Source organism: Melozone crissalis, unplaced genomic scaffold (genome assembly GCF_028551555.1).
Source record: "Melozone crissalis strain CALT ecotype California unplaced genomic scaffold, PUWL_Pcris_2 ptg000045l_1, whole genome shotgun sequence".
NCBI classification, from domain to species: domain Eukaryota; kingdom Metazoa; phylum Chordata; class Aves; order Passeriformes; family Passerellidae; genus Melozone; species Melozone crissalis.
In genome coordinates this window covers 29920983-29937752 of record NW_026535823.1, presented here as the reverse complement: position 1 = coordinate 29937752, position 16770 = coordinate 29920983, and the positions used below count along the sequence as shown (strand labels likewise).

Below are 16770 nucleotides of genomic sequence, written 5' to 3'. Positions count from 1 at the left end.
TACACTAAGGAGATGTATTTATTCTGTCCCTTTCTTGTTTCACCAGAGGAACTTACTTAAATTTCCCCTCCACCAGCCTTCTTTTACTAATTTGAACCATTATTTTTTTTCTTAGCTGATTCAATTTTATGACCATTTCCATATTGCCTGTTGTTACAGAAGCATGCAGGATGGCATTAAACACATCAGTGTTCAGGTCAGCCTAAGAGTCGACTAAACAACTTGAATAATAACTGCTACAGGCAGCATCTGCTGGTTTTTGGCTGTTCTTCAAGAAACATACTTTAATTTTCTACTACTGATTCTACTTTGCCTCACAGAGGTTAAAATTGTGGTGATGACATGATGGTATTTACATAACTATTTCCCCTCCTAGTGTTCTCCAGAACTGATAAAGACTCGAGAGTGGACTTGGATTTCTGGAATCCCTATTACTGTTTCCTTCACCAAAGGTTCTTAAAGAGATTTGGTTGCCATGGAAGATTAACATAAATCCTTATTAAAAATAGAATAAGGAATAAAAGGTTTTTACAGTAAAATCCCCCAGAGTTCTGTGTTAGGATTTGTACTGTTTAGCATGCTCATTTTAGTTTTTTTAGTATTTTTGCTCTTTTTAAATTTCTAGTATCTTTTGTTTATTTTCTCTCTCATTACTTTGTAGTTTCCATAATTTTATGTCCTTTCCTGAGGGTCGATCCTCCCTCAGCATCCAGAAATGGTTACTCCTGAGGGATGGCAGTGCTGGAGGGGTGCTCCAGACTGGGCAGGGCAAGGAGTGAGGCTGAGATCCGTGCCAGACAAGGCAGGCTGTGCAGGTCGGGTAATCTGGGATTATGTCAGCAGGGATCCGCTCACTCCTGTGCTCCCCAGCTGCACCCAGCTCAGACGGGCTCCAGGTGGCTGAGAGCTCACCCAGGCACAGCAGTGTCAGCACTGCCAGGGCTTGGCTGTGCCTGCAGAGAAATAAAATCAGCTCCACACAGAAATCCGCACAGGTTTTACACCCTGTGAGTCACAGCTAAGCAGGGGCACCCCAGCCCTCGGCAGCTGTGCCTGGAGCTCAGTGTGGGGCAGAAGGGGAACAAAGGGATCTCTGTGTCTTATGTGGGGTAAGGTGGGTTGGGTTTATTGTGTAAGCCTGGGTGGAGATTTCTTCACGAGCTGCAGTTTATATGAATGTCTGTCAGTACATTCTGGGTTTGTGCCAATCAAGGATTATGACCTATATTAACATCCCAGAATCAGGGGAGGCCAGCCAGGCTGCAGCTCAGTCTCCTGATGGCTGATATCCACCCTTACTATGATTTAAAGTCAGGTTAAATTACTTCTCTCCACAGGAACTTATTTAAAATGTGCTCACTCCTCTTGACAGTGCATCCCTTGCCATCTTGACAAAGCACCTGACATTCTCTCAGTGAGAGCTGTCTTAACTTTCTTAACAGAACAGAAGAATGGCATTTGCTACAATAACTTAATTGCTATTCATAAAAATAAAATCCAGTTCTTAGGGTGTTTTTTTATTATTTTCAATGGGACTTACATTGTTATATCCAGGAATATGAACAATACTCAGTTCAGACATAACTTTGTAGCTGGCTGACAAAAGCCCCATGTCCAGACACTTGAATTTTCCCATACTTTGGCACATATGCATCTCACTGGTAGTTTAAAAATACTGTTGGAAAATCCTAATTACAGTACTGCATCTAAAAGGGATTTTCCAAGCACCTGGGAACAAAGATATCAGAGTGTAAAAACACTGAACACTGACCCTTGGTGGTTAGTCACATACTTGCACATTTCTTGTCTTTAGAAAAGAAGATAAAAAATCTACCTCCACTTTCCAATCACATTTAGTAGCTCAGTTGATTTGATTTCTGGAATTCTGCACTTCTTGCAAAAGCTTTTAGGAGCATCCAGTGATCCCCATGGTGTTCTGTAATCCTGAGGCATATCTGAAGTTTTAGATGCAGAAACCAGAATCAACCCAATTCCCAGTATGTGTGCAATGAATTATTGCACAGTACAAACTGCTCTGATACCTGCTGGGCCACACATCCCTTCACACCCTGTCACAATCCCTGGCACCTTCCTGCCACTTTTGGATCAAGCTGTGTGTTGGAAGTTACTCTGCTTTCATGAAGAAAGCAGTGACTATCTGTTTATTCTCCAAATGTGGCCAATTAAGAAGTTATTAAATGGAGTTTATTCAGCACAAGTGAACATCTAAAAATCATAAAATAAGAATTAAAAAGCCACTGCTCTGGACTGGAGTTGTTCGTGCCTTTCTTGTCTCTACAGGTTTTGTTTCCCCATTGCTTTTCCCTGCAGATGCTCAGTGGTACTTTCCAGGTCAGTCATGCCCTGAGGGAAAAGGGAGCAATGTCAGGATGATGAATGTAAAATTTTTCACTCTGTTACTGAAGTATCTGTTTTGTGAAATACTCTCAAATATTTTCCCTGGCTGCTATAGGAGATGAAAGTCATTAAAATCTATTTATTATCAAAACAGTAGGAATTCTGGATATTTTGTATGTTCTGAAAATCAATACCTTGTCTGAGAGTATCTTCATGAAAGGAGTCTCATATTCAGGCTTTTCTGAAAGGTGGCAATATTTTCACATGGAATAAGCATCTTTCAAGTATTTTCACATTAGATGGAAATACTTTCATCACTTGAGGCCCTTCTTGGAAGTCATTCAACTATGAGAACATTTGCTTTAAATAAAAGAGTGTTTAAGCCAGTGGGATTCCTGAAATTCCTGAGCCATTTATGCTCTTCTTTACACTTTTCTTAGTACATCTTAACTCAGTGAATATTTCCTTATCCCCACAGATTTAATGCTGGTAAGAAACAGGCATCTCATTAAAACTCTCAAGGCTTGGGGTGGCATTTCTAGTCTTTTATAATTAATTTTGTTTTGACTGGAGTAATTTCTGGACTCTTTGGTTGCAGACTCCCAGACAGAGATATCTTAGCCCATGTGGTACAGTGTGTATATACAGAGTACAAATGCATGCACATCTTTCACACAGAATAATAATATTGTTTACTATAGGAGCTGCAGAAAAAAATAACAACTGCTTTTCCAAGTAATTGTTAAGGTTTATCATATGCCAGTGAGGAAGGTAAACTGAAACAGAAAATATGAAACCAAAATTTGTGATATGTCATTAAATTTCATTAAAAGCTATACTGAAGACAAACCAAGTCTGAGGTAGCAAACTACTGACCTATATTTATGAAAGAGACTGTGACCAGATCTTGTAATTGCACCTTTAGGCATCATCCAGCAAGAGAGAAATGGTAACATCCTTAAGGAATTATCTGCCTCAATGATTTCAGGGAAAAATCTCAGGATTGGCAACTTTTAAGAACAGTTACTTGAACAGAATAAAATATTTACACCTCCACAGCCTCATTTCTGCTCAGCAAAACCCCAGTTTGGCACTGCACCCTTCCCTCCCCCGTTCTCAGTGCCTCAGTTGTTTCCCTAACATTTGTTCATCTCCCATCTATGCTTTTTTATTTCTGCCTTTTCATTGACTTTCTCACTGATATCTGCAGTTCTATTTTAGTAGCCTTATCTTTTTTTAGTGAACAAGGTCACAAGTGAGAGTGGGCTTTGGCAATTCCAGCATTACCCAGCTGACGTTCATTGACATCATGGAACTGTTGGCAGTGTCATGGCAGCAGCCCCTCTGCAAATGCACATGTATTAAATGTCTCAGATACAATTTCAGTTTGTGCCCAGGACAAAAAATGGAGCATTGGGATATGAACTATGGCAGAAACCTGCTGGACACGAACACAGTGACCCTTTGAGATCCTGTTCCCACAGGTGTGCTGAAAGGGTGACTCCTAAGGCACCATTTTGGCACATGGGTTTGTGTCCCAGTTTTGTGCCATACAGATTCTGATCCTGAGACTATCCTCACACTTAATATTGTGCACCAAATACCTCCAGTACTCACCACAGTCAGGGATTAATCCACAGGTAAGATCAGGAATGTGTTTTTTTTCAAGATGAAGGAAATCATAAACTCAATTTTCAAGAAGTAACCCCTTTGATTCTGTGCCAGGGTACTGGTATGTATTGCTAGGGAAACCAATTCTGGGAACATCTCTAATTTCTTTAAAGAAAATAATTTTCAGAATTCTATGTTCCATTATACCAATTATATACCATTATCTTATTACTCAGAAACATTATTACCAGCACAGAAGATTCACCAAATAAAATGTTAGTAACTTGATCATTATTTTAAAATGGAAAATTAACAGCTAAGTTATTAAAGAATATTCCTTTCTCAACATCTGAAAGTTAGTGTGAAAAGCACTAAAAGGCATACTTTTAAATGGAGTATTGAAAAGGTATTCTTTAGTAGAAGAATTGGTGTTCAAAAATAGAAACACTGGGTGAGAATGTCACAGCCACCACTTGCTACTGAGTACCACAACAGTGTCTCAAACCCAACCACAGGTGACAGTAGGAGAGCTACAGGTTTGTGAAGTGTGAGTGGTCCTGATACTGCAACATTTATATATTAAATAAACAAGTTATTTTGTACCTACCTGTCAAAACCGAGTTCAGATTTCCCATAATTTCTATATCAATGTCATTTTTCTTGGTTTTATTTGAAAATAGACTTCAGTTTGCCTCAGCATTTTGAACACATTTTCTTTCATGTTTGAAGGTTCTTGCTATGGCATATTCCAAAGAGGGAAAGCCAACTCCCACAGCAGGGGTCGAGCCTCTCTTGGACAGACTGCCAGTGAGGTTGCAATTATATTTTTGTGTTTAAGATAAAGGCTAATCTTGTCTGTCCCTTCTGTTTGCATGTAGAGATTTCTCCCTTGCTTTCATGCTGCTCTCCAACACCTGCTCTGTTTTGCTCAGGCACAGGAACCAGGGGCACACTGGTTCTGAGCTGAGCTCTGTGAAGCCTCCTACATACTCAGCAATCCCCACTCTCACATTCCAGGATGGAATTCAGTCACAGATGGGACTCACTGGGGGTGTGTCATGCAAAAGCCTATCTCAGTCAAAACCCCCCCAGTTTGTGTCAAAGGCCATCATGCAGGCCCTGCTCAGAACAGTGCCAGAAGTGTTTCACACCTTCACACCTCTCAGCCCCATCTTTGTACCTCACAGGCTCCCTTTTTGGTTAGGTAGGCTTTTGTGGAGTACATCAAGAGACTGGACGTGTAAAATTGGGAATTAATAATGCAGCAATGCCAGTGGTTGGCATGTCCAGACCTGCTGGCTTTGATGGGACTATTCAACTGTGCAAACTAAAATAGGCATGGCAGTGTTTGCCAGCTCAAACTCCAGAGCCAAAACAAGGAGCTCATTAAGACCAAACACTGGTCCTGGCACTGCAGTTGTGCTTTACAGACCCAACCAAAGATCAAGCACCAAAAAAGCCCAAGCTACAATTTAGACAAAATGGATCCAGGATTCCAAATTTCGGGCATGTAGTAGGACAAAAATGTCAGCAAGGCAACAGGAATGGCTGGCCTGGGCTAATCATGGATTGACTGATTTAATGTACATTCACAGAAGTTTGGATTTTCCTGTGTTCATTCCTCAAAATATTCTGGAGCTATGTGAAAGGAACCTTGCTGTTATTTAACAGCCTTTCTCTGATCAAATCCAATGAGTTAGGCCAAATAAAATCTCAGTTTCCCCATTGAAGCCTGTGTACTGATGGAAATAAGAGAAGATTCCCTGCTGTCCTCCATCCAGCTGTACCTGGGGGTGGGAGAAGTGCTTTCAACAACACAATTAAGCAGTAACAGGCTTAGAGTGACATAAAAAATGAACTCAAAATCCTGTTTCTTCAAACAGTGCAGAATTAAGTCTGCAGATTCCAAGACAAGTGTGTCTGTGGTAAGGCCTGAGTGACTGCAGTAGAGCCACAGCACACAGCCCCTGGTGAGCAGAAGGAAATCTGGGCTTTTACTACCTTTACAAATAATATATTTTGCTATTATTTAGTTAGAAGGGGTTTCACCTTTGTTAGTATTAACCCAATGCTTGAGTAGCCTAGCTAAAACAGACTGACCTAATGTGTTCAAACCATTTTCCAGAGTACCAGTAATCCAATCTTGTCTAAAAACCACAGGACTGACATCTCTGCTAGCAGCCTTTGTGAACTTAACACCTTAAGCAGAGAACCTGGGAAAAGGCTGGAGACAAAGAGCTGTGCTTGGAGATCTGGGGAGTCCATTGGGGTGAAGCACTGAACATCCTGGAGAGGATGTCACTGCCTGTACCACGTTCTCTGGACAACCAAACTGCTCCAGCTTCTGCATCTGCCAGTCTGGCACCTTTAATAAGCCATTAAATCACACTGTGGACGTGAATACGCTCTTGGATAAATAATAAATGACAGCTCTCACACTGGCACGCGAGCACACAGGCAAACCCAGGGCAGGAAATCACACACAGCATTTCATTTGTTGCTAATTTATCTGTAACAAAGTGAGGAAGATGCCCTGGGGACTGGTGACTAACAAGGAGCATTGTTTATGCTACAAATCCCATCCGGTTATTAGGCTTTGAAAAGTGCTTTGTTTAGCTTATCAGTGCTTCAGCAGGAATGCCAGGGGCAGTATTTCTGTTCTAAGTGTATTTCTATTCCAATATTACTGACATATAAGAGGTTATGTGTTACCTGAGGGCTGAATATTTGGCTTGTGCTTCAGTGCCTTGTTGAATCAGGATCAGGATGGTGAACACTGCACAAAACCAAGCTCTGAACACATTTCCTTATCAATTTTACAGCATTAAATTGAAGAACACCTTTACATAAATCAAACCTTTCTCAAGGATCACACAGCAGGACAAAGAATAAATACCCTATGGCATATAAATGCCCATCATTAAAAATTACCTCAACATGTTAGACGTTCTGCTTAAATTCTGCACTTCACTTAGGATGTGGACAAATTTGTATTACACAACCAAGTCTGCTGTTATGAAATTCCAAAGTATCACAAGTGTCTGGCAAGTTTTAGAGATGTTTCACAATAGCACAGGTGATCAAAATACCTGCAGTGTGCCCTTGATTCAAGTTAATGTTTAAAAATAGGAATGCAAGTTTTTATTGGGCTCAGGTACTTTTTCAATGATGTTAAATGTCTTTTAGAGGAGAAGATTTAGAAAGGGAGGGCATTAATTTCGGATGCAAAAAAACTACAATGCATTTCATAATTTATAAAACCTGAGAATCCCTTGCCAGCTAAATTAATAATAGGCAAATAAAGGAAAGTAAATTGGGAAATTAAATTATTAATTGGCAAATAAGGCATAATTTGCCATGCAGAATGATTCCACACCAACAGTGTCACTGACTCAGCTCCTCTCAAACATTTTTGCTAAGAGGAATGGCAAACTCAACCTCATGGAAGTCTCCTGGACCACTGTAAGAAGTGTTCATTAGACTGATTAGAAATAAATAATTGAAGTATTTATTTAGATGTTTTATCATTAGATTACTTTTGGAAAATCCACATGAATTAATTCTTCCTTCTCAAATGTCCTGGTTTTAGTTTGCTTATGGGTTAGTTTAGATCTGGATTGCCAAACCATGAGCTGTCCAGTGTAGCCTCCCTTGTCATCTGAACTGGCCTTGTAAGTGAGACTGGGAGCAGCTGCTCCCCTGCCAGAGCAAAGTGCCACTGTCACCCCTCCCTGACAACTTCCAACCTCAAAGCAGGGGCTGCTCTACTGAACAATGCCACATGCTCATGGAAAAACCGATAAATGTCTGTGAGCACTCAACCTGCTAAGGGTTTTTAAACTTTAATACCTCTCCTCAAAGATGCTGATGAGAACAGACTCACCACTGATGCTTTAGAGCTAAATTTCCTTGTGGTAAAACTGGAAGATGTTCTGAGCTGAGCTGTGTTACAGAGATAAAGGTTTATACCCAGGAGCTTCTGGTTGCATAGCCAACAAACAGATGAGTGCTTCACGCCTTCCTTTTGTGGGCAAGAATTAAAAATGTATCAAATCTGGTGGCTGGGGTTTAGCACAATGGGCTTGGATTTGCAGAGTTCTGCTAGAATTGTTTTCTGAAATGCACAGCTTTCATTTTTAGCCAAAAGATGTGTCCAGATCTGAAAAGCTCATTTTTCTCAAAAATCTGACTGTCACAGTTTGAAAGCCTGGCCCCTGGTGAGGTTCCTACATGAAGAATTCCTTTGCAAATCTGGCCTGTGGAAATGTGACCTCAGTGAACACCTGTGCTGTGCAGTGAGAAAGGAACAGAAACATAAAGATCTGATTCCTGAAAAACTTTAGGCTTTCTCTAGGTCTTTGAATTCTAAGTCTGTTTTTGCTTCTGCATTTGGAGTTTAGTTTTGGTTGGGCTTTTTTCCTTTCATTTCCTCAAAATGAATTAAATTGACTTCTACTGGACTAAACATTTTATCATTCAGTTCTGGCTGAGGATTCTCAGCAACATATGGGTTAGAACCACCAAAGACACCCAGATCCAAATATAAGACAGTGAAATAGTCATTCCTAAGGGCACTTGCAAAGTTTCCAGCCTAAAATATTAGGAGCAATGACAATTTCAATAGTGCTGTTTGAAATAACACACAGAATTACTGCAAGAGAGGAAGCTCCCTAAAAATTTATCATTTTAGGCAAAGTCACACTAAATATTTTATTTTGTTAGGACTGTTTAGTGCCATCAAAACCTCAAAGCCTCATGACACAAACACTGACTGCCACAATCAATGTCTAATTCAATCACAGTTCAAATGTTCAAAGGCCAGCTCAGGATTTTGGAAGGGGTAAATTAGTTCTGGCAGCCCTACAGCAATCTCAGATATCATCTGTCTTCTCCTTCTATCAGATCCAGCTGGGCGGGCCCCTCATAACCATTGATGCTGGTTAGAGCCAACTCCAGCATCATTGGGAGTGCTTGGACTCAATAAATCAGAAATTTGATTATGTGCAGATAATCTATTAAAAATAAATGACAGACCTGGCATGTTTTTCCCAGCTGATTGACTGAGGACAAGACTAAACCGCTGATGTCTTAGCTGAGGGTGATCCCGAGTTCCTCTTTCCTCCCAAATGCTCTGTTAATGCAATTGGAGGAAAGAATGTCCATAAAAAGGTAAAACGAGGCCCACCCTGCCTTGGGACCTGCTGGACTCAGGAGTTCCATAGCATCCATTAACACGTCCATGCTTTACTGTGTATGTAAGGAACTGCCTGGTTTTGCTCCCTCTGGATCTGGCAGCCCTGGTCATCCTGCAAGAGCTGATGGAGGTTCCTACCTTGCTTCACTCAATCACTGAGAGATCACAAGGAAATTAAAAATGTGGTGTCACAATGCTGGATTGGAATGCTGATTGAATGATTGTTATTCTTCCTACACACACACACATATTATTCACACAGGGCAGGATCACTGCCTGGATCTTTGATGTAATTCCTGGTCCTAACTGAATGCTCTGGGAGCAGAGCTGGAGCATTTGCAGGGTCTCAACAGGCCCTTGCACTCAAGCTGACAAGCTTCCAGCCCTTCTGCCTGGTGCCTGAGCTCAGCAGCCAGAACTGGTATCATCAGCAACAGTAAATATTCCATTTTCCTGTTTTCTGAGCAGCACAAACTCTCTTTCTGCAGACTTGCTCATGAGTCATCTGGAAATAAACCATAATCACTTGTCCCCTAGGAGTCATATATAAGTTAATTACTGTACAAGACAAGCTAATACAAAATACACAAGAGATTCCAACTTGTTGAGGTTGCAAAGGGCAAGAGAGCCTTTCAGAATTTCCATTGGTTACAGTCTGGGAATGCTGGGCTTCCCTTGACTCCATATCTATCACATAACCAGAAACACATTTTGTTCCCTTTGTTGTAGGAGATAAAGCTAAAGAAATTGGGTGTTTTTCCTGTGGACAAATAGAGTAGATACCCAATGAGCCTGTGTGTGTGTGCAGTGTTGGTAAACACCACTGCTCTGGGCTGCAGCTGACAGAAACCATCACTGCCTGGCCAGCTGAGAGGATGTTCTGGATCTGCAAATGCCCCCCAGCCCTGCACAGGAAGTCAGAATGGAATGGGATGTGCCAGATGAATTTTAGGTGCCACCATGTGAAATAAAATCTGCTTGCCTGGAGTTTGGTGTCCTGGACTTGGATCTGACCATCGCTGTGGTGTCTTATTCCTACCCAGCCATCCTTTGCTGGGCTATTGTGTGGTTGTTATCTCTGCAGGAGAGAATCTTATCAGTGCAGGGAAAGGAAAATCTGAAAACAATGAAAAAGCCTTTGGCATCTGACATTTTTCTGTTGAGGATGGAAACAAATACATTTATAACTTCACAGTAAAGAAAGATTTTTTTTATTCCAGTAGTTATAGAAACACTATTGTTAAGGCTGGAAAAGCCCTTGAAAATCATTGAATCAAAGTCATGGCACATTATTTTAAAATTTCCAGTTGCTCTTATCTACAGATCCTCATTACAGGAGGAAAGAATGGTATGAACGGTGCTGATTTAAAATTACTAATTTGGTGAATTCATAGTTTTAGACCTGGCTCTGGCAAGAGACTGGTTTCATGAACACTCACCTGGATTGTTTTTTCCATTCAGTTTATGGTACAGAGAGAATCCCATTCTGGCATCCCAGGAAGGCAGAGAACACACCAGACTTTATTTCAGTACATTTAAGTGACAGACACAACTGCAGAGGAGGAGGGAAACAGTGACAATTAGTTCTGTGTGATATCCATGCTGAGTTTCTGTGACTCTCTGCTAATCACAGTAAATTATTATTAATGAACTGAATATGTCAATCTAATTACTAATTTTGTGAAGACTGTGCACTACATCTCTCCCAGGAACCACAGCAACTCCAGCTGCCCCACCTGCCTCCAGTGAGCCCCTCTCCCAGCAGAAACCAGCTGTGGGCATTTATTCTGTGGGAAGTGTTGTGGATTGACAGTGCAGGCAGTGCTTACACAGGCTTCTAAACAAGGCATTCTTCTGGCAACAATCTCAAGGCCTGTGCAAGAACCAGGACCAAGCCCTTCTCCCTGGAATTAATGTAGGTTCCCTCGCTAGAAGCAGGAGAAATCCCATTTTTATATTCCCTGAAAAATCAGTAACTGTATTTTTATTTGCTCATTGCTTTCATATCTACAAAGGTGCTGCTTTTGAAATGCCCATGAAGTCTTAGGGAGCCAAAAAGTAACAGATGATCTCAGAGGATACTGTTAAATTACAATACAAACTTGTGGAATGGGTAAAATGCACTAGAAAATCCCACTATTTGTATTTGACTATGCAAAAAACACCCAACCTATTACAAAAACCAACAGTGCAATAATCACATTTGTAAGTGTGAAAGCTCGAGATGTAACAAACATGAAGTCTCATCTTCAAGCATGAACTCACTTCTGAGAAGACAACTTGTCTTTTTAATCAGCAGCATAAAAATCCAGCTGTCCCATAAAATTAATTTCTATGGGTAAAAATCAGGAGTAGGACACAGCAGGCTTAGGTCTCATTCTGTCCCACATTGCTGCTTCCCATGGGAAACATTTGCCTAAAATAAAACAGTGATCTAGGCATAATTACATTGGTTTGCAGTCCTGTAAAAGCTTTTTACAAAAACAAAAGTAGTGGAAGTTCCATTTTAAACAATTCAGTAAGTTGGTTTCTAGTCATGCATAAAGGGTTTTTTAATCTGTTTGCTGTTTTTAAGGAAATCTGTGTGGTCTTGCAGAGGAAAATTGTTCAAAGACATCTCATCCCAATGTAAGCTCACTGTTTATTCCAGCCCAGGATCTGTTTAACAGGAAAGGGACAGAACAGATTTAGAGAGTCCTTCTGTCAAGGCAGCCCCTGGTGTGGGCTCCTGTCCTCCCCCAGAGGAGGTATCCCATCTCCAGTCACTGGATAATCTGTGTAAAACCCTAATTCTGCAGACAAACGTGTCTGCTAAATGCCTTCTTTGAGGCTCTGAGCCATATGGTTGGGATTACAGCATTTAAATAGTTTTTCCAAGTGAATACAAGGATGAAGCACAGAATAGGGGAGGAAGTATGTCCATAATTGCATTTATAAAGGGATTTCAGGATTTTTAAGGCCCATGTTCTGCACCACTGGAGCCAGTGTGAGCTTGGCACCTTGAAGCAAGTGCAAGTTATATTTACAAGCCATTCACACTTTTTTCACCACACTATAAAAAGATCTAAGTACAAAGCAGAACAAGGGGCCGTGTTGTTAATGCTGGTGCAATAAAAGCACATTTTTATCTTTAGGATAAAGATAACAGAGCAGAGCCCCACATCACCACTGCCACTATGCCCATCCTCTGAGAGAACAAATCAGTGGATCCCCAACAGCCAGGGACACCTCTGGGAGACACCATGTAATACTTCCGGTTGTTTCATGTTTTTCCAACACTGTTTTAAAACATACAGGAAAAGGAGACTTTGAACAGAACCCATCCAGGACAAACAGCAACCACATGGCCTCAAAACCTGTTTCAAATAATGCCTCAGTAGTTATAGTTTCAAGTACAAAGATAGACATAACAACAAAGAGCATCAACTTCCCTCTTTCCCTGGCCTGGTTAATTTTCCCTTTTCCATCTGTGAGTATGACCTAATGATACAGACTTTATTTGTATTTAATTTTGAGATCTGTAGAGGAGAAGTACCATATACAAGCTGGGTCTATGTTGTTTTTCTTAGCTGAACATACTTGGCCAGGCTTTCCTTCCCTCCACCTCATTATTTACACTCTGGAGCACTGACTCCAGTGCGATGCATTATCCATGTTATGGCTGTTTATAGAGTAGAAGTGGTCTCTGTAACATGTCTGTTTTTCATGTCTTAAACCAATAAAACTTTTACATTGGGCTTATCAAAACCATTCTGTGTAGATCTAAGTCTGTTGTGACTGAAATCAGTAATAAAACTTCTCTTGATGCCCCGTGGAACAGAGCTAAGGCAACACTGAGCTCTCTTAATAAATTCCGCTCCGGTAAAAGTTTTATTTAAAAAATGTGGTTAACCCAAAGCTTTTAAAGAAGATTAATGTGGACTTATAAAAAATGTCTGATTTTATTATTAGTAGTAATTCATACAGTTTGTCCTGAAGTTTTCCTTTTCAGCTTCAGTTTGAACCATATGTTCAGGAAGTTCAACTGAAAAGCGATCCTTCAGCAATATTATTTTTTTCTAATTAACAATAACCACAGAGGTATTTTAGAGAAACCTACAGAGTCCCTCAGAAGGTTGTGGAGTGGGATAGATTAAAACAGGATTTTGTCAATTTTATGAAAAATTCACTGAAGCACAAATGGGTCAACTTCAGAGGAGTCCTACCTTTCCTGTTCTACCAAACAAAGGATTCAGAGTGCAGCAAATCTTACTTTGCATGGGATTCTTTTGTGAAAGGCCTTGAAGGATTCTGGGATCCATCAGTGCCCTGTTGGCCTTGCTGGGACTGGGCACAGGCAGAGCAGTGCAGCCATGGGGATCCCCAGACTTTGATCCACCACACCAGGGAGTCAAAGCCAGTCAGAGGTGAGGGGTGTCAAACACAAAGCTCAAGGAGAAGCTGGAAGCTGAGTGCCAGACTGGGTTCATACAGACTGGATGGGGATTTAGGAATAAACACAGCTGTGGGCTCAGCCAAACATTCTGTGTGTGCAAACAAAACACAAGAGGCACAAAGAAAAACCCTGCACTCAAATGAAAATGAGTAAAAAGCACAAGTCAGAGCGAGGTTCATAAAAATACCTTTGGGCCAAATTTCACATTCCCAGTCCTTGTACACATGATGTAACTGATGGCATCGGGAACAATTTTTTTCTGGATTTCAAACATGGTTTGTCTCAAATTCCCTTTCTGAGTGGCAGCAGATGAGGTGATGCTGGGTGCAGAACCCCTGCACTGAGGGCTCCTGGAGACTTCTTGTTACAGCACAGCTCACAAACTCCTCACTGGCTGTTTTTAAGAACAAAGATCATTGTTCAGCTCAACAAAACAATCCCATCAAAATGGCAGCACAGTGTTGTGCTGCTGTTTTCACTGGGGTCCCTGTCAAGTTGCATCAGTTGAAATGCTGAGAGGTTTTATTTCCCTGACCTGTCACACTGCTCGCTGTGCCCTGGAGCTGCCGGTCAAGCTGTGCTGCTTCTGCTGAGATGCTGTTTGTGCTTTGCTGGGTTTGTTGGTTGTGCCAGCCCTGACATTCAATTTTCCTGTTTTCTGACCAGCACTAACTCACTGCTGTCACTGCATGTGCAGCCTAATCTTACTGTCCTCACAGTCTGCCCCCTTTTGCTCTACGCTGTACATGGAAATCAGCAGCAGTCTGGGTAAAAAAGGATGTGGCAGTTGGCTTTTCCAGAGGTACAAGCTGTTCCTGGCTGTGCCTGCTGGTTTATCTGGGATAACTAGCCCTGGAAGTCACTCTGGACAACTCCACCTTGATGCAGCTGCAATGCTTCTGTCCATGGGCACCCCTAATCCTGAGGGCTTCAGCCATGACCCAGGGAGCTTCCAGAGTAAGATCCACAGGGAAAAAAGCTGTGGAAAGGAAACCTTCCCCTAGCTGATCTGTAAATCTCTGCTGTAAATCTGTAAATAATATAAATGTTAAAAAAATATATATGTACATAAATCTCTCTGTAAATCTGTAAATACCAGTGTAGAAGAGCAAAGGCTCCATTTTTGCACAGCCACTTTGCATAGGAAAAGCATGTATTAAAAATAAAGAATCACATTCATTTTCACAGTCCATTGTAGAAAGAGGGTTTATTAATCCTGTCAATTTCCCTGTAAACATTAAATAACCCCCAATATGTTCAGCATATCTTCATTTTTTAATTTGGTAGGTTGCTGCCTGACCCCCTGCTGGAGGCACAGTCCCTGGTTAGCAGCACTAACTTGCCCTCCCTGCAGGGAGGTAATATTTACCTCTGTCTGCATTCTGACACATGCCAAACACTGAGCTTGAGCTCTTGGGATCAGATTTATTTATCCTCTAATTTTCCCACAGCATTTCAAAACCCACTTGGGCTTGAATGATCCTGCAGCCATTTGCATTTATCATTTGACACATGTCAGATCAAACAACTCTGTGAAATATCAAACAGGCCTCCAGCATTTTGCTTTTGTGTAGTTTATTGAATCTCTGGGGTAACATTCCACAAAAAGCAGCATGGAAGTTCCTAATCTCACCAGGCCCCAGTCAGAGGTTGCTTCTTGTACTGGGAGGCTGGATATAGGGGAAAAAAGCAAAATGTTCTTTATTGTGGAACTGTGTTGCTTTTCACACCTCTTGTGAGAAGCAACACAATAAGCCAAGGAAACAACCTCGACCCCTAAGTGTTTATAAATCAGCATTTACTGAGTGAGCAGCACATAACAAATGGATTGAAAGAGACCCAGCAAGGAAAACCAGTCTGTACCATTGTGTGATTACCTTCTGATGCAGGTACTGGCAATATTGTGGTGGAATGTTACCATCCTGCTGCATCCAGAATTTTCTAGTGAGGGTGCTTCTGGAATTCTTACCTGGAGAAGTCCTGCAGTCGCCCCGGCAGGGAGGAGAACACAGTGTTCCATAAAAAGCATAAGTTAATTAAAAAGCAGACCTAGAGAGGGTCAGGCTGGACTTTTCAAATATCCCTCAGATTTGAACTGCAGGACTTTAACTTGCCTCTAAAATTTCAAATCAGATTCCAGTAGAAAGCAGCTGGATTTTCCCTCAGGTATTGCCAAATCCAAATAGTTCACACTGGCTCTGCCCTTTCCTAATGCTGGAATCCCAGTTCCCAGAAAGATTCTGTGCCAAGCAGAATCCTTTTCTGCTTGATACAGAATCCAAGGGCTGGGGCAGCAGGGATCCCTTTTAGAAGGATTCCTCTGGATTACCATGACTAAACAGCGTAGGGGCATTTGGACAGCACAGAAAGGTTCTGCATTCAAGAGATTTTAACTTTCAAAGTGCTTAAGAGACACGTGGAACTGAAATGCATCAGAATACAAAATAACCAATCTCATGTGAACATTCAGTTTGCAGGTTACCTGTATGACAGGCTGTCATTCCTGACTCTTACCTTGTGAGGACTCTTCACCCAGGTAGGTCTCATGGAGTTTTTTTCCTAAGAGTTGCTCTTTGCTTCTTTGGAACCATCATATCTTGTCTTCTCCATGTGAGCAAAGCCTGGGCCTCTCTGCAGGACTCTTGGAGCAGCTGATGACATGATGGTTGCTTCCCTTCTTTTAATTTGCATGATAAAAATCTATCAGCAAGTTGCACCTGGTGGGGTGAGGATGGCAGGGTCTGCAGCTCAGGGGCCTGACTGACCCCACCTGGGGCCCTTGGCCAAACTTCATCAAGCCGTGACTGAGGCTTCTCTTGGACTGGGGCACTGGGATGGGTTTGTCATTGTGCTGCTGCCACAGGCTGAAGGACTCAGCAGCGCTTGGCATGGCCAAGGCACACAGTGTGGAGCCCTGAGAGGACAGATTCACAAGAATGCCTCAAGCCACAATCAGAGTTTAACATTACAGTGCCCATCGACCTGCAGCTGAAGAGTGTTAGAACTCTTGAGCTTTTACATTTTACTTCTTGGCTCAATTTGAATTAAATTTTAATTTGAGAACTTGGCAAACTGAACAATTTGCTAAGTCTTGTATAACACAAGGATGGTCAGGCAGTCTCACTGCAAAATCCTGCAGCAGTGTTTGTGTTATCACAGCTGATTACTCAGC

General features: G+C 41.6%; 1 pseudogene; it reads left to right on the top strand.

Moving 5' to 3' along the window:
* Nucleotides 1-9124: 9124 nt before the first annotated feature.
* On the top strand, nt 9125-16362 carry LOC128942866 (E3 ubiquitin-protein ligase RNF170-like; annotated as a pseudogene).
* The last annotated feature ends 408 nt before the right edge of the window (nt 16363-16770 follow it).